Source organism: Scyliorhinus canicula, chromosome 1 (genome assembly GCF_902713615.1).
Source record: "Scyliorhinus canicula chromosome 1, sScyCan1.1, whole genome shotgun sequence".
Lineage (NCBI taxonomy): Eukaryota > Metazoa > Chordata > Chondrichthyes > Carcharhiniformes > Scyliorhinidae > Scyliorhinus > Scyliorhinus canicula.
Genome location: NC_052146.1, coordinates 52,590,590 through 52,612,467, shown reverse-complemented (window position 1 = coordinate 52,612,467; position 21,878 = coordinate 52,590,590).

The window sequence follows — 21,878 nt, the reverse complement described above, 5'->3', positions numbered from 1 at the left end:
CAATCAGAATGCTAATCTGAATCAATCTGAATTAAATCTGAATCAACCTGAATGTGAATCTGAATTGATCCAAATGAGAATCTGAATCAGTCTGAATGGGAATCTGATCAATCATAATGAGAATCTGAATCAATCTGAAAGTGAAACTGAATCAATCTGAATGTGGTACTCAATCAATCTGAATGTGAATCTCAATCGATCTAAATGAGAATCTGAACCAATCTGAATGTGAATCTGCTTTGTTCAGAATGAGAATATGAATCGATCTGAATGTGTATCTGAATAAATCTGAATGTGAAACTGAATTAATCTAAATGAGAATCTGAATCAATCTGAATGTTATTCTGAATCAATCTGACTGACAATCTGAATCAGAGCAATTCAGATTCACTTTCAGATTGATTCAGTTTCACATTAAGATTAATTCAGTTTCACTTTCATTATTACATTGTTGTTTGTAGGAGCTTGCTGTGAGCAAATTGGTTGCTACGTTTAACATTACAACAGCGACTACAATTCATAATACTTCACTGGCTGTAATGCACATTGAGATTTCCTGTGGATATGAACAACGTGATACAAATGCAAGTTTTTCTTTTAACTAAAAATTGTAAGAATCACATTGCACAGAGAGTAAGCTCAGAGAGTAAGAGCAAAAGGAAAATGTCTGCCAATGCAATTTCTTTCAAAGTAGCAATTATTAATTGTTCAAACTTTTCAGAAATATTCAATGGTGGTGTTGGGTTTTCTTTCTTTCTGCATCACGCAGTCATATTCAAATTTTATTGCTTCCATCATTTTATATTCTCAGTCCTAGCAGCTATATTTGTTAACATAGAACATACAGTGCAGAAAGAGGCCCTTCAGCCCATCGAGTCTGCACTGACCCACTTAAGCCCACACTGCCACCCTATCCCCGGAACCCAATAACCCCTCCCAACCGTTTTGGACACTAAGGGCAATTTAGCATGGCCAATCCACCTAACTGCACGTCTTTGGACTGTGGGAGGAAACCGGAGCACCCGGAGGAAACCCACATAAGTGTGAAACATGTTGGCTGAATACAGCCAAGAATTACTTTAATTATCTATGCAAATGTCTATATTAAATTGTCTTCATTTTCTTAAATACGGGCATTTTCTGAATGTTTAAATAATATGAAGTTGTGTTGCCCCTGGGTAATGTGTTAGCATGCATATTTGAATCTGATTCCATTACACCATGCAACAGTATGATGCAGTTCTTTCATACATATTGGTGGGCAGGATCCACAGCAGAGGTCAAGCATTGCCCCAGAGAGATAAAGGGTAAAAATCAGGACAATGTTACCCTTGCCATCCAGTTTCAATCAGCACTTTTGAAAAGCTGAGAATGTGTCACTTCCACAACCTTGCTTGGTTTGAGACAGTGCACACAACGGGAGTTCCCAGGACTCAGAAGGGGAAACATGTAGTCAAAATGAAAATTCTGAAAGTCTGCATCTACTTTGTCGACATGCGGCATTAAACATAAAATTAAGCACATTTTCGGTATTTCTAAATATCATGTTTAGACTGCAATGCTGCAACCATTAGGGTCAAGTGTCTTGACTGGAAACACATCACCAGTAAAACCATGAACCAGGGGAATCTCAAGCCAGGCTTTCTCACTATATGCAGGTGTGATTTGATGTCTGTCATCTCTGCTTATTTTGAAGTCTGCTTGCAATACTATGTTCCTGTGAAAATGTTGTCTGATGCAATGTAAATATAATTTGCTTCTTCATTAATTGAAATCAACACAAAACAGTTTTGTATTTTGCATTATGTTTTGTATATATCCCCCAAAGAGTGTTATAAAGCATTTTGAAATTTAAATATATGTTATCAATGTACCTCTTTGATTCAAATTGTAGATTCAACCCATTGTGACTGTGTTGCCACTTTTGGTTCCAACCCCAAATTAATGTCAATGCCTCGCACTTTCTCATCACCCTGTATGTATTTCCCTTTAAAATCAACTCCTTTAAAGAAGCATTTCTGTCTCAGAAGTCCCTGTCGTAACACATTCTATATTCTAACAGCTTGCTGCATAAAAACGTTTCTTGGAAATTCTCTCCTCACTCTCACTGACAATTTAAACTGATGGCTCCTCATCACTGACACCTCAACAAAAGGAAATAGTCTTCACCTATTCACGCTCCATAATTTAAACAACTTCCATTAAATCTCATTTTAGTCTTCTCTGCTCCAGTGGAAATAAACCCAATAATCTCAAGTCTCTCCTCATAAATATAGTGTATTATTCTTGTTACATTGCTGTGCAAAACAACCTTATGAAAAGTTTGCAATATTTGAGAAGTGTAAATTTCATCTTAATACATCCTGCAAACAGCTTTTGCTGATTCTCTTCTCCCAACCCTTCCAAGTCTCTGTCCTACCAAGAGGGGGGCTACACTTATTTTAGTGGAGAACCTGATGCCATATAAATGCATGAAACATCTTCAATACAAGGCAAATTTTCCCTCCCAAGGCAAGGTGGAGGACCCCCTTATGGGTGAGTTGAGGCTTTGGGGGGTCCGAGGGTCGGGTTGTGGAAGGGGGTCAAGAGTGCCGGAAACAGGACTAAGTTCAGCCCTGGCGGGGATTGCAACAGAGTTCCGTTCGGTAGCATTGTCTTTCTCAGCGCTGTGAGCGCCGGGAAACACCCGGCTAAATGCGCCCGACATGGGACTCTGTTGCAATTCAGTTAGATTGCGCCTAAAATTTTAAAAAAGTAACAGAAAAAATTCACATCACTGAGAGACGGTTTGATGAACAGATTAAATGACAGGACTGAGTAAATCTGTATAATGATCCAAGTCACTCCAAGAATTAGCAGTTGTTTCTCACTGCAGTTTGCTGTTATACTACTCACTGTGAAACCATTGGATAGCCCAAAATATTTAAAGTAGCAGTCATTAACAAATCTCATTTTCCAATGGCAAAAGCTCTTAACTTCTATCCCCTATGCTTCAAATTGAATAAGATTAACAAAATAGGAATCAATCAAGTTGTTCCCTTCGGCATTACATAGAAACATAGAACGTAGAAGCAGGAGGAGGCCATTCAGCCCCTCCAGCAAGCTCTGCTATTCATTATGATCATGTCTAATCGTCCAATTCAATAGCCTCATCCCACCTTCCCCTCATATCGTTTGAACTCCTTTGCCCCAAGTGCTATATCTAACTGCTTCTTGAAAACAATGTTCTGGCCTCAACTACTTCCTGTTTCCACAGGCTCACCACCCTCTGGGTGAAGAAATGTCTCCTCATCGCTGTCCTAAATAGTCTACCCAAATATCGTCAGACAGTGCATTGCACCATGATATATTTTTATTCGAAAAAACAACCTTTAACATATCCTACAAGAAATAGCAAGTCCCATGTCACCAAATTATTTTGATTCAGTTTACTTGTGCTGACTAGAACTAATGAGAAACCAGTTTTGTTATAATGTTACAAGGGCTTATTCCAGTGACATATCATGAAACATTTGTAACCTGGCTGTGTAAATAAACAGTCTCTGATAAATGGATACAGAGTTATATAGTGGAGTTAGTCGAGATTCAAAGAATACAGTATATGTAGCACAAGTCCGAACTTTACGTTTGTTAGCCAATGGAAACTTCCGTGTCCTTCAGCCCTGTGACGTATCTTCAGAATTCAAGACGGGGAAGGTTTATAAATCATTCTTTTTGCACAATTTGAAAACAACGGTCTTTGTTGCACAACTTTTCATTTTCCCCTTCCTTTCTTTTTCCAAGAGAAAGTTGTCAGTGTGCAGACCCTGCGGTAATATTGATGATGTGACACTGATTACACACACAGCTGGCAATTCATCTCAATTAATGTTCCAGATAAATAGAATCAGTGAAAGGAGATGAAGGAAAGTGTCATCAACACCACACTCTAAGAATTGGTCAATGCACTTGGGGATAGGAATCAGTTACTTAGCAAACTTAATAGCGTAGATAAAGAGCAATGTTCAGTAAGGGTTCAACTATGTTTTGGGGATCTGGGGGAAATATCAAGTTGAAGTTCTATTTTGATATGGAATTAACTTCAGTAAAATTAAGAGTAAATCAAAAATATTTTTACAATGTAACAACTGTGCCAAGCCAATGAATTGTCTATGATTATTTAGTTTCAATTTTCCATAATGGGTGTGAACATGAGTTATCATTTCCAGCGACTTGATGTTGAGTTCTACATTCGGAGTACATTATCTGCTGCATTGAGATTTAAAAAAAAGAAAATTATTTCCTTAAGAAATGCCCTATGTTCTGTTTCCCCCTGTGTCCAGGGTCTAGATGGGGTCATTTGATGTTTGTCTACTCTCCCTGATTAAGCTGCTTCCGACTATAGACAGTTAAAACTCATTGGGCAGGATTCTCCGTCCCACTGGCCTTGTTTTCCGGCGTGGCACTCCCCCACCGGCAGCGGGGATCTCTGTTCCCATTGTGGCCACCCCCATGCCGTCGGGAAACCCAGGGTGTGGGTATGCTCCTGGCAAAGCAGAGGATCCTGCCAATGGAGAATCCTGTTTAGAGCTAATATCCATATTAAGACCTTTGCACAAGGTTGTGATCCTTCCTTCAGATCTCTGTCACTCACCCATGTTGTGCTACATCATTAGGGCATCAACATCATATGCTTCTGATGTTAACTACTACTTTACATATTGCAGTTAGGATGTGGATTTGAACCTGTTTAGCATGAATGTCTTGTAAAAACAGAACTATATCGTTTCAGACATATCGTAGCACAAGGTCAATCCATAGAAATTACCACAAGGGTTTCTACAAAATGAAGTGAAAATAGTGTTTGCCTTTGCTTGGAACAGAATGTCAGAAATGTTTCCTGCAGGAATTAAACAAGTCTGGCAAATAGCATTAAATGTTTGCGCAAGGGTTCAGGCCCTCAGCCTGAGAACTCTGAACGTTTGGCTTTCAAATGAATGAAGATATGTGGGACTACAATCATATCACATACCACACAGCTCTCATAGAAACAATAGTTGAATCCTAACTGCAAGTATTTCAAATTACCCCAGTTTCAACGAGTTTTCACCAATTAACAAGATATCAAGGCTATCTCGACAGTGTCAGAATACCTGAGGATATGGCTTTTAGAATACTTAAAGGAACTACCTGTCCAATACATTACTGTAGTTTTCACCAATTAACAAGATATCAAGGCTATCTCGACAGTGTCAGAATACCTGAGGATATGGCTTTTAGAATACTTAAAGGAACTACCTGTCCAATACATTACTGTATAAGGCAACTGTATAAGGTGTTAGTGAGGCCACAGCTGGAGTATTGGTGCAGTTTTGGTATCCTTATCTGATAAAGGACCTCCTGGCGCTGGAGGGTGTGCAGAGGAGATTCACTAGGTTAATCCTAGAACTGAGGGGGTTGGATTACGAGGAGAGGTTGAGTAGACTGGGACTGTACTCATTGGAATTTAGAAGGATGTGGGGGGATCTTATAGAAACATATACAATTATGAAGGGAATAGATAGGATAGATGCGGGCAAGTTGTTTCCACTGGCGGGTGTAAGCTTATTACTTACCTTTGAAATTTAATAACTGAACACAGCAAATCGTATTTATCTCCTAATGCAAATTTCTACCTAGGTCTTAGTTGCTTATAGAAAATTCAACTTGGCCATATTTATTTCAAGTGTTTTCCTTTCAAACATAGCCCCTTTGATGTCCTCAACTTTGTAGACACTCAGTCACTAGTTTAAATTAATAACACACACAGACACACACACATAATCCCATAAGTCTGCTTCACAGAATACTATAGTAGACACCAAAATATTAAATAATAATAGCCAGGTTAGGTGGATTGGCCATGCTAAATTGCCCCTAGGTGGGGTTATGAAGATAGGGTGGTGGATTGGGGCACAGTAGGGTGCTCTTTCAGAGTGTCGGTGCAAACTCGATGGGCCAAATGTTTCCTTCTGCGCTGTAGGGATTCTATGATTTAGGACTGAGATGAGGAGTAATTTCTTCACTCAGTGTCCAACAACCTCAGCCATCATTTTGCCAGCTCCTTTGTTACCTTCATCAACTTACCTGCCCTGAACCCTTCCATGCTCATAATAGACCACTGGTGGCGTTGAATAGGGAGCTATATTTTATTTCTTAACCACCTAAATTCCTTGCATGCAGGAGGAGAGATAGTTTTATCTCCCCATGGAAAGCAGCAATCACTTTCAGTTGATGGAGTCGATTTTTGAAGGTGAAATGTTATTTAAATATATAAATAAAAGTTTAACTCTATAAGTTTCCAATTTTCTGAGACGCAAATTGATTTTGACAGGTAAAGATTTATTTCTCTGAGCTGTGGGCAGAATTAGCACAGTTGTTAGCACTATTGCTTCACAGCACCAGGGTCCCAAGTTCGATGACTGGCTTAGGTCACTGTCTGTGCGAAGTCTGCACTTTCTCCTCGTGTCTGCGTGGGTTTCCTCCGGGTGCTCCGGTTTCCTCCCACGAGTCCTGAAAGACGTGCTTGTTAGGTGAACTGGACATTCTGAATTCTCCCTCAGTGTACCCGAACAGGTGCTGGAGTGTGGCGACTAGGGGATTTTCACAATAACTTCATTGCAGTGCTAATGTAAGCCTACTTGTGACACAAATAAAGATTTTTAATAAGTTACATTTGATTATTTTTTAATTGCTCGGAGTATAATGTAGAGCAAGATTCCTTGTTTTTAAAAATATAACAGTTATCACCTTACATATCAAAATATAATTTTTTTTTTTACTTTTCCCCATATACTTACAGAGAAGTTCATGCCATATTATTTCAGTCACAGCTGGGTGTCAAAGAAGACAAGTTTACATGAATATAAAAGCAAATTACTGCAGATTTAAAAAAAATTCATCTATGGGATGTGGGCGTCGCTGGTTAGACTAGCATTTTTATTGCGCATCCCTAGTTACCCTTCAGAAGGTGGTGATGAGTTGCCTTCTTGAACCGCTGCAGTCCCTGGGGTATAGGTACACCCACTGTTAGGGAGAGAGTTCGAGGATGTTTCCCCAGCGACAGTGAAGGAGCGGCAACATATTTCCAAGTCAGGGTGGTGAGTGACTTGGAGGGGAACGTCTAGACTGTGGGGATCCCAGGTATCTGTTGCTCTTAGTTGCTGGAATCTAAAACAAAAACAGAAAATACTGGACAATCTCAGCAGGTCTGACAGCATTTGTGGAGAGTAAAAGGAGCTAACCTTTCAAGCCTGGATGACTCTTTGTCAAAGCTAGAAATAAATGGAAATGGGGTCAGATTTATACTACAGTGGGGAGGGCGTGGAGCGATGGGGGTGGATAGGGGCACAGTGATAAATGGTATCATGGACAGAAAGACAAAAGGAATGTAAATGGGGGTGACTAAGGCTAAGAAGGGTGCTGATGGTGGCACATTATGAAATTAGAATGTGGAAATGGCAGAAAAAAGCTGAGCGGTTTGTCAAAGGGCAACTAGGAACAGATGGCACGAGGGGGGTGGGAGGGAGAGGAAAAATGGTGAGGGAAAAACAGATGAATGGAAGCAATGAAAATAAATTGATGGAAATCAAAATGGGGTGAAGGTGAAAGAGAGAGCTTACATTTATGAGGTGTAAATTTCTGATACATTTCCCATACTAATAACCGGGATTCCGGCAGTGGGAGACGCCTTCAATGGGAAACCCCATTGACAAGCATCAGGATTAGAGAATCCCGCCGCCATCGAATGGCGGGCTGCCCAGGGATACACAGCTGGGGACTGAAGCATCCAGCCCAGTGGCTTCAATGGGAAATCCAATTGACAAGCAGCAGGATTAGAGAATCCCACCGCCATCGAATGGCGGGCCACCCAGGGACACACAGTTGGGAGACTGAAGCATCCAGCCCAGTGGCTTCAATGGGAAATCCAATTGACAAGCAGCAGGATTAGAGAATCCCACCGCCATCGAATGGCGGGCCACCCAGGGACACACAGCTGGGGGACTGAAGCATCCAGCCCAGTGGCTTCAATGGGAAATCCAATTGACAAGCAGCAGGATTATAGAATCCCGTCGTCATCGAATGGCGGGCTGCCCAGGGATACACAGCTCAGTGTAATTTCTTTCATATCGTTTTCCGTCCCTAAAGGAACTAATTACTGGAAATAATTACTAAAAAAAAAGGTGAGTGGAACCAATTGGATAGCAACTGCAAAGAACCAGCACAGGCATCATGGCCCGAATCACCTCAATCTTTGCTCCAAAATTCTACAAATCATTACCTCAGCTTGCTGGGTCCCTCCATGACTGGTGTATACCAGCCGAAATGTATCCTTCCAAGCATAATTCCAGCTGCCACCCATCTGATTACCAGTAGCATCCTGAAAAGAATAGGTGATCTACTGACCTACAACCTTGGCTAGGTCCTCCCCTCAACCACTACCTGCACCACTCCTCTCAGTAAATGACAAAGTGAAGGCAAAAGGACCAGAAAGGGGACAAAAATGATGAAAGAAAGGGAGAGAGGTAAGCAAAACAAAAGTGGCAGCAGAGAGGAAAAAGCAAAAGGAAAACACGTTTTCTGAATTTCTGTGAATAGTGTTGGAAATCCACTGTTGGACTTTGCACGAGAAAAAAAAAGATGACATTTTATATGGCACTTATTAGGGATCATGGTGTGACCTAACAGCATTGCACCTGGTGTGCTCCGTGCAAGCTGGTTAGATCATATCAGAGGCCAAAATCGGGATACATGCCTATGTTGATTGGTTTCCAATCTAACTAGCCCGCTCCCATTGACGGATTCCCAATCCTGCCTAGACAGCATGATACCAATTGACACCAATTGAGGGCAATCTCTATATCATTAATCGGATGGATGGTCCTCATCGTTATCCGCAATTCCACCAACCTTCGTGTTGTCCGCAAACTTACTAATCAAACCAGTTACTTTTTCCTCCAAATCATTTATATATATTACAACAGAAAAGGTCCCAACACTGATCCCTGAGGAACACCATTAGTCACAGCCTTCCAATCAGAAATGCACCCTTCCACTGCTACACTCTGTCTTCTATGGCCGAGCAAGTTCTGTAACCATCTTGCCAGTTCACCTCTGATCCCGTGTGACTTCACCTTCTGTACCAGTCTGCCATGAGGGACCTTGTCAAAGGTCTTACTGATGTCCATGTAGACAACATCCACTGCCCTACCTTCATCAATCATCTTCATCACTTCCTCGAAAAACCCAGTCAAACAAGTGAGACACGACCTCCCCTTCACAAAGCCATGTTGCCTTTCGCTAATACGTCCACTTCTTTCCAAGTGAGAGTAAATTCTGTCTCGAAGAATCCTCTCCAATAATTTCCCTACCACTGACAGAAGGCTCACCGCCCTGAATTACATGGATTATCCTTCTTAAATGTCTTCTTCAACCCTTCTTAAACAAAGGAACAACATTGGCTATTCTCCAGTCCTCTGGGACCTCCCATGTGGCCAGTGAGGACACAAACATTTCTCTCAAGGCCCAGCAATTTCTTCCCTTGCCTCTCTCAAAGTATTCTGGGGTATATCCCATCAGGCCCTGAGGAGTTGTCTACTTCAATGTTTTTCAAGACCTCCAATACCTCCTGCTTTTTGATCTCAATGACTTCATTCAGAGGAGAATGGAATACAAAAACAAGCAGTTATGCTAAACCTTAAAAACCACTAGTTAGGATTCAGCTGGAGTAGAGAGTTCAATTCAGGGAAGTACAATTTGGGAATGATGTCAATGCTTTGGAGAAGTTGCAGAAGAAATGATACTAGAAAGGTACCAGGGACTTCCTTTATGTGGAGAGGTGGGGAAAGCTGCCATTGTTCACAGAGCAGAGAGGGCTAGGAAGAGATCTGACAGAGGTGCCCACAATCTTGAATGGTTTTGCTAAGTGTACATAAGGAAAACAACATTCTTAATCCCAGCGAGGTTGTGAACAAGAGGGTACAGGTTTGGGGTGATTGACAGACAGAGACAATTAACACAGAGGGACTTTTTGAATGCAATGTGTTGTTGGGATCTACATGCCCTGCCTGAAAGGGTGATGGAAGCAGATTCAACCATAGCTTTCAAAAGAAAATTGGATGAATGATAGAACATAAAAAAAATACAGAGGACTATGGAGAATGAATGGGTCTGTGGAATTAAATGGAGCTGAAAGAGGTCTTTTGTGGCTAAGTACTCACCAATTGCATATGATATGTTAGATTCCTGTATTTGCCTTCTTTAAAGCCATCTCGATTTTAAAGCATTTGTCTTTTACTTTGCTAACCCCCCCAGTTACCTTTCTCCTAACCTCCACAGTTGTAGCAAAGTAAAATATGTGTTTTAAAATAAACAACTCAGAAATCATCAGTTGAAGCATGGAGTGTTTGTATGCAGATTTCTATTATTTATTTGCAATTGAAACTGGGGCACGCATTAAAGTAGAGTTTGCAAAAGTCTTCTGTATTTGTTTAATGTGATCATAATCACCTTTCACTTTCGGGATACACAATATATGTATGAATTGCTAAATAAATAATCGCATGGACTACAAATTATTGCAGTTAAAAGCTCCCTTGCTTTAGTCGTTGGTATTCCACTTACATTATTAATGATAACAATCAAGCAGGAATAACATCAATATCCGGCACAAACACAAAGTAAAGTCACCAGCGTCCCAAATATCCATAGTCTGCTTTCCCCTTTCAGGGACAGAGTTGATTGGTGGTGATTTAACCTGAGGATCACCACACCTCAGGTGAGGGGCAAGGTTGAGAAGGCGGACCTTCATGAATAACCTCAGCAGGTACGGGAACCTGCGCTGTTCGCCTTGTTCTGCAACACAAACTAGTTGTCCAGCCAACTGAGCTGTTTGCATATGATGTATACATTATATACAATGTATACAGTACAAAAGGTGAGACTAGATGCCTATAATATAAATATATGAAAGCTGTACACTTTTCATATTATAATTGTTATTTATCTTGAAGTTCAAGACTGCTGACTCTGTCATCAAATTCATAGAATAGTATAGTACAAAAGGAGGCCATTCAGTTAATACAGTTTGCACTAGTTCTTTGAAGAACAATCCAGTTTGTTTCCCCACATCCCCACAATATTTTCTCCCTTTTTGATGGCCACTATTGACGGTATGTGCATTACATAATTACGCAGTGAATTCAAGCTTGTTGCATAAAAACAACTTTTTCTTAAGTCTTTCTGGTCCTTAAATCTGTGGCCTCTGGTGAAAGATCTTTCAGCCATGAGAAATGTTTTCTCTTTATTCCCTCTCTCCAAACCCTTCATAGTTTTAAACTCCTCAATCCAACCTCCTCTTAGCCTTCTGTGTTTTATGGAATATAGCCCCACCTTCCCGAATCAATGTAAATAGCTATAATTCCTCATTCATGGAACAAATCTCATCTGTGCTCTCTCCAAAGCCTTCACATAAGGGCAGCATGGTAACACAGTGGGTAGCACTATTGCTTCACAGCTCCAGGGCCCCAGGTTCGATTTGCGGTTTGGGTCACTGTCTGTGTAGAGTCTGCATGCTCTCCCTGTATCTGCATGGGTCTCCGCTGGGTGATCTGGTGTCCTCCCACAAGTCCCGAAAGATAGCTGTCAGGTGAATTGGATATTCTGAATTCTCCCTCTGTGTACTCAAACAGGCGCCGGAATGTGGTGACTAGGGGCTTTTCACAGTAACTGCATTGCAATGATGCCTACTTTTGACAATCAAGATTATTATTAATTCTTTCCTAAAGTGCAGTGCCCAGTTTAGGACACATTACTCCATCAGATGTTAAACTGGTGTCTTATACAGGTTTTGCATAACTTCCTTTCTTTTGTACATGATACCTCCATGTATCAAGCCCAGTATCCCACAATCGTTATTACTTACTTTCTTAACTAGTCCAGACACCTTCAAGTAATTGTGTACAAACACTCTCAGACCTCTCTCTCTCTCCCTCTCTCTTGGACCTCCTTTAAAATTGTACCATTGAGCAATCATTCTGTCTCCACAATCTTCTTATCAAAATGCATCATGTCACACTTTTCTGCGTTGAACTTAATGTGCCATATGTCCACCTATTCCGCCGGCCTGCCTACGTCCTCTTGATGTCTATTACTATCTTTCTCACTGCTTCCAAGTCATCTACAAATTTCAAAATCGTGTCTTGTACAAGCCCAAGTCATTAATGCATATCAAAAACAGCAGTGGTCCTGGCACTAGACTGTTGGAAACTCCACTTAGACCTATCTCCCTCCCAGCCATTCACCACCAACTCTTTTTTTCCTAAACCTTACCCAATCTTGTATCATGCTGCTACTGCCCTTTTTATCCATGGGCTTCAATTTTAAAAACACATTTCACGTATGGTACTTTATCAAATACCTTCTCAAAGCCAATTCGATATGGGTAATAAATGCTGGAACAGCCAAAGAAGCCCACATCCCATGAAATAATTTTTAAAAAACGTTTTCAAGTCATATACACAACGTCATTTGCATTGTCCACATCCACCCCCACCTATCTTGTTAAGAAATTCAATCAAATGAATCAAACACCACTGGGTTTAGCGAGTGCATGCAGGCTCTGCTGGATTGGTCTGTGTGAAATTCCAACGATAACTTTCTCAGCTACCTGTGCCCCATTATCTAACAGATGTGTATATAATTTTCCAACATTGATAGTCATAGCACAGTGCTTAGAAAGCCTAATTATTGGCAAACACCCAGTCCTGGCAAAAAAAATCATAGAACTGAAAGATTAAACTTAAGTTGGTTTTCCTACATTTGCTGTCTCACTCACTGAGCATTTCCAATATTGTCTGCTTTTATTAACAACTCTTATGAATTGTTACATACGTGAGTTTTACTGGAGAATTAATTTTTAATAAAATTGAAGATAAAGCCCGTCACCGTGGCTTCTTGGTCATTTGCTGAACAAACGAAGCATAAAGGAAGATAACTGTAAAATAGAACAAATTACAAAGCCCATTTGGAGAGTGGAACAGAGAAAATGCAGAGCAAGAAGAGAAGAAAGTGAAGGTCTATTTAGCTGGGGAACAGGAAGGGTAGATTTGGTTGGGAAGGGAAGAAAGCATGGATGACAATTGAGTTTGAATTTTAAAACAACCTGCAATTTAAAATTCTTCATCAAACACGTAGTTCCGCACTATAACCAATTACTTATTTGTCAATGGACTTTGTCGATTATTCTTTTTGTCTACAGTGAAAATACTGTGTACGTCCGCTTTGCCGCAGGAAAATAATTTTCACTGTACTTCGGTACATATGACAATAAATCAATCAATTGCCGTAGTCCCAGGTGACCATAGGCTGCTTTCCCCTTTGAAGAGGAGAGCTGACTAGTGGTGGTTTAACTTAAGGACCACCACACCTCAGGCGAGCTGAAGAAGGCAGGCTTTTGTGAATAAGCACAGCCAGTGCGGGAACTGAACCTACACTGCTGGTCTTCGAGTCATAGATGTTTACAGCACGGAAACAGTACCATTGGCCCAGTTTGTCCATGCCGCCCAGTTTCTATCACTAAGCTAGTCCCACTTGCCTGCATTTGGTCCATATCCCTTTATACCCACCCTGCCCATGTAACTGTCTAACTGCTTTTTAAAGGAAAAAAATGTACCCGCCTCTACCACTGCCTCTGGCAGCTCTTTCCAGATGCTCACCACCCTCTGTGTGAAGAAATTTCCCCTCTGGTCTCTTTTGTATCTCTCCCCTCTCACCTTAAGCCTATGCCCTCTAGTTCTGGACTCCTCTACCTTTGGGAAAAGATGTTGACTATCGACCTTATCTATGCTCGTCATTATTTTATAGACCTCTATAAAATCCCTCATAAGTCTCCTACACCCAAGGGAAAAAAGTCCCAACCTATCCAGCCTCTCCTTACAGCTCAGACCATCAAGTCCTGGTAGCATCCTTGTAAATCTCTTCTGCACTCTTTCTAGTTTAACAATATCCTTCCTATAATAGGATCACCAGAACTGAACACAGTGTTTCATGTGTGATCTTACTAATGTCTTGTACAACTTCAACAAGACGTCCCAACACCTGTATTCAATATTCTGACCAATAATACCTAGCATGCTAGGATGAAGGCCTTCTTCACCACCCTGTCCACCTGCGACTCCACCTTCAAGGAGTTATGAACCTGTACCCCTAAATCTCTTTGTTCTGTAACTCTCCCCAAATCCCTACCATTAACTGAGTAGGTCGTGCACTGTTTTGATCAACCAAAATGCATCATCTCACATTTATCTAAATTAAACTCCATCTGCCATTCATCGGCCCACTGGCCCAATTGGTCAAGATCCTGTTGCAATCTTATATAACCTTCTTCACTATTCACTATGCCACCAATCTTGGTGTAATCTGCAAACTTACTAACCATGCCTCCTAAATTCTCTTCCAAATCATCAATATATATAACAAAGAACAGTGGACCCAGCACCGATCCCTGAAGAACACCGCTGATCACAGGCCTCCAGTTTGAAAAACCACCCTCCACAACCACCCTTTGACTTCGATAGTCAAGCCAATATTGTGTCCAATGTTCTGCATCACAGTCCAGCTGTCCAGCCCACTGAGCTAAATTCTGTAATGGTGCCTAAAAATATAAAAATAGTAGTCTATGTCTCCAGAGGAAAATGGAACAAACCTATAACATTCTAGAGAGGCCAAAATATTTAAGAGCTTACACTCGGCTACTAATTCAAATAATCCAAATATTTATAATGTCAGTGCACATAACATCTTTAGTTTACAGACTGAGGCTCTTGGTCTACCTATACTGCCATCCTTATAGCCTTTTATATAATATAGCTACTTTACTCTAAAGTTGGCTTTGTGTGCTCTTGCTGGTTCAATGAATTTCAACAGCAACACAAGATAGCTTTCACAAAGGGGAAAGAAAGCTAGCAAACACTCACCAGCATGACTGTTGAACCCTTCTACTCCCTCCATAGCAGTTGTGAAGCATTTTTGTGTCAATCGACCCACACTGAGCTTCCCCAGGGATAGAGGGAGCTATTGGTGCAAAACCTTTTGAAATAAAAAAAAAATCAATCCTGTATGAGCTCGATTAGGAGGGCTGCACACCCACGCACACACACAAGCAAAGGTGAATGATTGTCCTTTTTCTTTTATTCAACTCCAACAGAGGTGTTGCTGCAAGCTCCATCAGTGAAAGTGACAGCATAACCCTCACACAGCCTATCCAATGAACAGCAAAGGGACCTTAGCTACTTAGGGTGGCACCAACTATTAGTTATTTGCGGCATTCATTGTGGCACTGGGTACACTGGTTGAACATGATTTATAAGTTAGAATTACCAAAGCCACCGCATGTGGCTTAGTCAGCACGGTAGCATTGTGGATAGCACAATCGCTTCACAGCTCCAGGGTCCCAGGTTCGATTCCGGCTTGGATCACTGTCTGTGCGGAGTCTGCACATCCTCCCCGTGTGTGCATGGGTTTCCTCCGGGTGCTCCGGTTTCCTCCCACAGTCCAAAGATGTGCGGGTTAGGTGGATTGGCCATGATAAATTGCCCTTAGTGTCCAAAATTGCCCTTAGTGTTGGGTGGGGTTACTGGGTTATGGGGATAGGGTGGAGTTGTTGACCTTGGGTAGGGTGCTCTTTCCAAGAGACGGTGCAGACTCGATGGGCTGAATGGCCTCCTTCTGCACTGTAAATTCTATGATTCTATGTATAATGTTATGGGCGAGGGCTTAGAAACTCCAAAGTGTATCATGAAGTTCACCTGACATATAACTTTTATGTTGAATTGGCTAGGATGAGCACAAGAACCTTCACTTCAGGTGTGATTCATCAAACTTCCTAGGCGCATTTATCAAAACAAAGTTTATTGTAAGAATGTAATTATAATATATAAAACATTTATCAAGAATTTGTTAGCAATTGCAAACATGAAAAAACACACAATAGCTACAATTTTGAATTTATGTATTTAACTCTAAATGAATCAGCCTTAGTAGCTGTTCCAATTCTATACAAAATCCAATAAAACCAATACCCCTTTCAAGGGCATGGTCCAACACAACTCAATTGAAATGGGCTGGTCCTTTCTCTAAGATTCAGGTCCCGCTTCCAACCAGCAGATTCAAAACACGTTCCGGAAAACAACTCTATCTTTAAAATTACCAAGGCTGTTTGCCACACCCAATGTGCTTTCAGTTCACTGGAACAGCTTTAAAATAAAACCACAAAAAACAGGGAAACGTCCTGCAGTCCAAATCAACAAACCGAAACTGAAAACAAATTACTCAACCCTCTCTCACCTAACAGCCACAGCCCAGCTCCACCCACAAATGACATCACTGAAGCCATGCTACAAGCCATGTGGTAAGACTTAAAGGGACACTCACATGACAATAATGACAATAATGGCTGTGGATATAAAACAATCTCCCAACCTGCTGGAGCAAACATATTCTAAGAACCCAAGTGTCCAAGGAGATTATTAATTCTCTTCTGGCAGATAAAATTTAATGATTATTATCATGCAAATAGTCTGCGGAATTAGGTGATATGTTGCTGAAGCATATCAAGGTGATTGACTTCAGAGTGGTTCAGTTATGTATACATGGAGCTGGATTTATTTATGCTCCCCAGCCAATGGGTTTAAAGGTGCAGGGCATGTAAAATCCAATGGCGGCCTTCTTGACTTTGCCCCCGTCTCCACCCTGACTAAAATTTTAAGGGGCGGTGGAATTGTCTGGCGACTTCCTGTAGTCCTAGCAGTAGGCCATTACTCCCAGCTGATGCCACTGGGATCTACAGAGCTGAAGATCATCTGATTGGCGGGCAGCTCTGCAAGGCAGGACGTCCTCCTGTCACGAGACATGCCGATATTATTTGCGAGGGTGTCCCAACTTGAAGCATTGGTTCACAGGTGTGTATAGTTTTATTAGGCGGGATTTACTGGCCACCCCTCGTTGTCGGGAAACCTGTGTGCCGGCATTTGACTGGAATTTCCCGCCGGCATGAACAGCTGGTAAATCCTGCCCCTTTTGTTTTGCTGTGAGGAGACAAGTGAAACCTTAGTAAGAATAAACAGCCTGGTCATTGGGTAACAACTATTTCAGACTATTTATTAATGTAAAGGGCAGCACGGTAGCATTGTGGATAGCTTCACAGCTCCAGGGTCCCAGGTTCGATTCTGGCTTGGGTCACTGTCTGTGCGGAGTCTGCACGTCCTCCCCGTGTGTGCGTGGGTTTCCTCCGGGTACTCCGGTTTCCTCCCACAGTCCAAAGATGAGCAGGTTAGGTGGATTGGCCATGCTAAGTTGCCCTCAGTGTCGAAAATTGCCCTTAGTGTTGGGTGGGGTTACTGGGTTATGGGGATAGGGTGGAGGTGTTGGCCTTGGGTAGGATGCTCTTTCCAAGAGCCGGTGCTGACTCGATGGGCCGAATGGCCTCCTTCTGCACTGTAAATTCTGTATCTATGTAAAGAAAAGACAAATACACACAAACCGGACTACTCTACTCTGACACAATTAAGATGTATGAAATATTATACACGCACAGTTTCTGTGGGATATACCCCTTGTTACAAAATATATCTCCAATACCTGAGCTCTGTAAGACTTCCCCTAATCCCCAAATTAACATCCAAATTGAATAACCAGCTATAGTAACCAGACAATACATGGATGATCCTCAAATCTGGGAACTTTCTTTTCCTGGTCCAACGAAGATATTTTAAAACCATTGTTACAAAAGTTTTCTGCACTGCCTTGGCTCTAAGACATAGAAGCTTGTTTGCTGTGACCTTGGCCTTCAGGCTTGGTGGCTGGAAAACAGCCTGTCTGCTATCTAAGACTGCAAGATGGCAACTGCCTCCCTTCCTTCTCAGGGACTGGTAAATTAGTTGTTCCTTGAATATGCCTACTAAGCATTTGGCTGTCTGCCCCCATCGACTTCCTTGACTATATACTGACATGTGTACATCCCAGGGACCTTCCCAATCATCTATAATCTGTTTCTCTCCCATAAGCTATTCACATTTGATTATTATCTAAATTGCTATTCTAAACTCTCTGCCGGGAGAGACACATACCAATTGAGGCCCTTTGAATATTGTCTATGCTGTTTCCAGGTGGATTCATGACACTCCTGAGATAGTGGGAAAGTCTCACCTTAAAGTAGGTAACATTACTCCCAGAGTTAATTTTCTGCAGGACACCTGTTGGACCTGTGGACAGGTTCCAACTCCCAAATCTTTAACTGGCAGCATGGGGACGCCAGCACCCCACAAAACCAGGCCCATGGAGTTAAATATCTCATCACATTGTTCATGGTTTCCATTGGAAGGAGCAACAAAATAGATTTGACAATACTCCTCTCATATTCAGGGGCTGGTTTAGCTCACTGAGCTAAATCGCTGGCTTTTAAAGCAGACCAAGCAGGCCAGCAGCACGGTTCGATTCCCGTACCAGCCTCCCCGGACAGGCGCCGGAATGTGGCGACTAGGGGCTTTTCACAGTAACTTCATTGAAGCCTACTCGTGACAATAAGCGATTTTCATTTTCATATTTCACAGCCAGTGTCAGAGAAGTTCTGAAAAAGAAATGAAATGAAAATTGCTTATTGTCACAAGTAGGGTTCAAATAAAGTTACTGTGAAACGCCCCTAGTAAAGAGCTGGGAACCGACTTTGTTCCCATTATCTCAGCACAAATTTTGAGGATTGTCAGCACTGTGGAAGGAAATAGGAATAAAATGAAGTTCATGCCTTCCTACTAACTATGAACTTGCATCAAGAAGTTATCATACTTTAAAAAAAAACTTTCCTCAGAATTATTTCAGAATTTCTTTTGACTATTTTAGGATAATGCTGGCAGGCAAGCTTTTACATCTATTCAGTATTACATCAAGGCCAAATTAATGAGCCGATTGGGCATTTGTGTCCCCTTGTGGAGATTTGGCAGAGATGAATTTCTGAAAACATATCACAATGCCCATCTTTACAGAGAACCTTACAACACCAGGTTAAAGTCCAACATGTTTGTTTCAAACACTAGCTTTCGGAGCACTGCTCCTTCCTCAGGTGAATTAATGAGCCGATTGGGCATTTGTGTCCCCTTGTGGAGATTTGGCAGAGATGAATTTCACCTGAGGAAGGAGCAGTGCTCCGAAAGCTAGTGTTTGAAACAAACATGTTGGACTTTAACCTGGTGTTGTAAGACTTCTTACTGTGCTCACCCCAGTCCAACGCCAGCATCTCCACATCATCTTCACAGAGAGCAGGAATGCTCAGGGCATCTTCACCAAATGCAGGCAACGGAGATTTTCAACTGTATTCACCAGGCAAAGGAGCAGAAACACACGAGTTCTGTTAGTAATTCCTGGGCTTCTATGCAGCCCAGGGTGTAAAGGATTAGGTTAGTGCAACAAGTGTGGGTGAGGAGAAGCAACTAAGTGGGAAAGGTTTGCAATAATCTGAACAGCCCTAAATTTAAGAAGAAGGTGACAGATTGAGACTAAATAGCAGTCACCCGACATCAATGTTCAAATCAAAATCTCCATTAATAACACAATCTGAATCATCGCTGCAATCTGGGCATCTTCTGTGGCTCATGAGAACAAACATTTAAGACTAAGCAGTTGACAGATTAACAGCATCATGGTGAAGACTTTGAAAAAGAATGAAGCAAACATGAATGCCAATACATTATTCAAATATAACAATGTGGCATCAACATGAGTCTTCAAGAAAGAAGTGCATTGTAAAAGGAATTGGCTGTTTTATGGAAATTACCATTATCTAGGTCTCGTGTTTTCAATGTATAATTTATCTATAAACCTAAGCCTGTCTTTTGGTGCTCCCAAACGGAAATACACAAGCATTACTGATATTTGAAATTTTGATATTTTTTGTTCTGTAGTAAACACATCTTTTTTATAGTTCAGATATTACAAAATACCACTTTGTTTACACATTCAGGATACAGAATAAAAAAATGTTTGGACCAATTCCCAAATCACATTGTGGCTTTGGAAATTAGGTCACATATTTTCAATTTTGAAATAATACACTCTTGATATTTAATATACTTTGACTGGACAGAATGTTGAAATAAATACAAACAAGGCACATATTGTGCTATGTTCAAATCACAATTGATTGGTAATGTAAACTCTCCCCATCCTCCATGTTTTGGTACATTCTAGAAAACGTCTAACAGGGATGGGTTGGAAGTTGACAGACACAAGTGAGTAGAATTTTGCACTATATGCACAGAGTACTTGCTGAGTTGTGAAGACCAGCATGTAGCTTCCCAGCTGAGCTTTCTCTCTAGATTATCTGGCACTCTGCGCACAATACGTCTGGAGGCGTGGAGGATCACGTGATGTGAGCGCGGGAGCGGCAGTGTTTTTGTGGGCTCCAGCTCTGCTCATCTTTTAGTCCATCTTTTTATCCTTTTGCACATTCCGTATTTATTTTTTCTTGGGGTTGCATGGCTTGTGCTATGCCCCGAGAAACGTTTGATCGATGTCCTTGCAAGAAAGAGCCGAGACAAAATGCGTTTGTCCGTGGCGGCTGTAGTAAGCTGGGGTGGGGCCTTGCTTTCAGTGGAGCAGTTGCTATTGAGAAGTCTCCTGCCTTGCCGATATTGTTGAATGATGCCTGCCAATGGAAATGTTGTCCTGCGGAAAGTCTTGTTTTTGAGGTGTACGTCATCAGGGCTCACTCCCAAGAATTACGGGGAACTTCTATGGAGGCATGGGTGGCGCACGAGGAGGTCCGTATACTTGACAGAGCAGCTCTCCTGGTGGAGGCCCTTCTCTGTTCTGTCGGGTTCCTACTGCATGGCTTGTCGTCCATTCTTACGGGTTCGGGAGAGGGAGAGGGTGACCAAGAGAGACATACCATTAAGCCTGTCCCCAATGAGAAGCAGTGGAAGAGTTCCCGAGTGAATTTGAAGATTGGTTGCCATGTTTCTGTAATCTCGATTTGGAGACTGGGCATTTCAGATTCAATGGGGCACATCTATCCCTGCCTACAAGGCAGGGGGTTGGTTTGGCCTACCGATCGCTGGTCTTGTACTGTTCTGTTCCTGATGTTCGTCATGAGGGGTTGGAGGTGGCTGTCATACCCCTTGGTTGTGGCTAAGGCCGTGGACTGCCTAGGTATTGATGAGACAGCATGGTGGAAGTAACGATGTTTCGATTCCTGGAATCCTTGAAAGATCCTGGAAGAGTGCTCATTGATCCTGCTTTATCTTTAGCATTTGCTTTCTTCATCCATCCAGGAAATGTCTTCATCTTGAGGCCTGCCCTGCAATTCAATTGTCATCCTGGACATTGCTGCCAGTTGATATATTGTTGTTTGCTTGATGCTGTCATTTTTCTTACAGGGGAGTGTGTATTATAGGTGCAATGGCATATACTGTTTGTTATCCTGATTTGGCAGCCTCATGTTTAATAATGGGATTTGTGCGTAGTTTGAATCCTAAAAGCAATCATGCTTTATATTGTCATAATTCTGGCGAGGGGGAGGGGGGAATGTTCTTTGTTTTCACCTGCCTGTCTCATTTAGTGTGAAGGTGAGTGGAGCCGGAGCAGGTAGAAGGTTGGGGGTGGTAGGATTGATAGGGTTAATTACTCGTGCTGTGATTGAGGATACCAGCCTACCACCACCCCACCCTCCCAAAGAACTAACCTGCTTTGGACTTATAATTCCTGTATTTTTTCTTTTGGATTTGAATTTAAGAAAACACGCTTTTACTTGTTGTCGGTCCGGACAGACCTTCTGTTATTCTGGAATATAGCCACTGGTATAAAATGCTGCA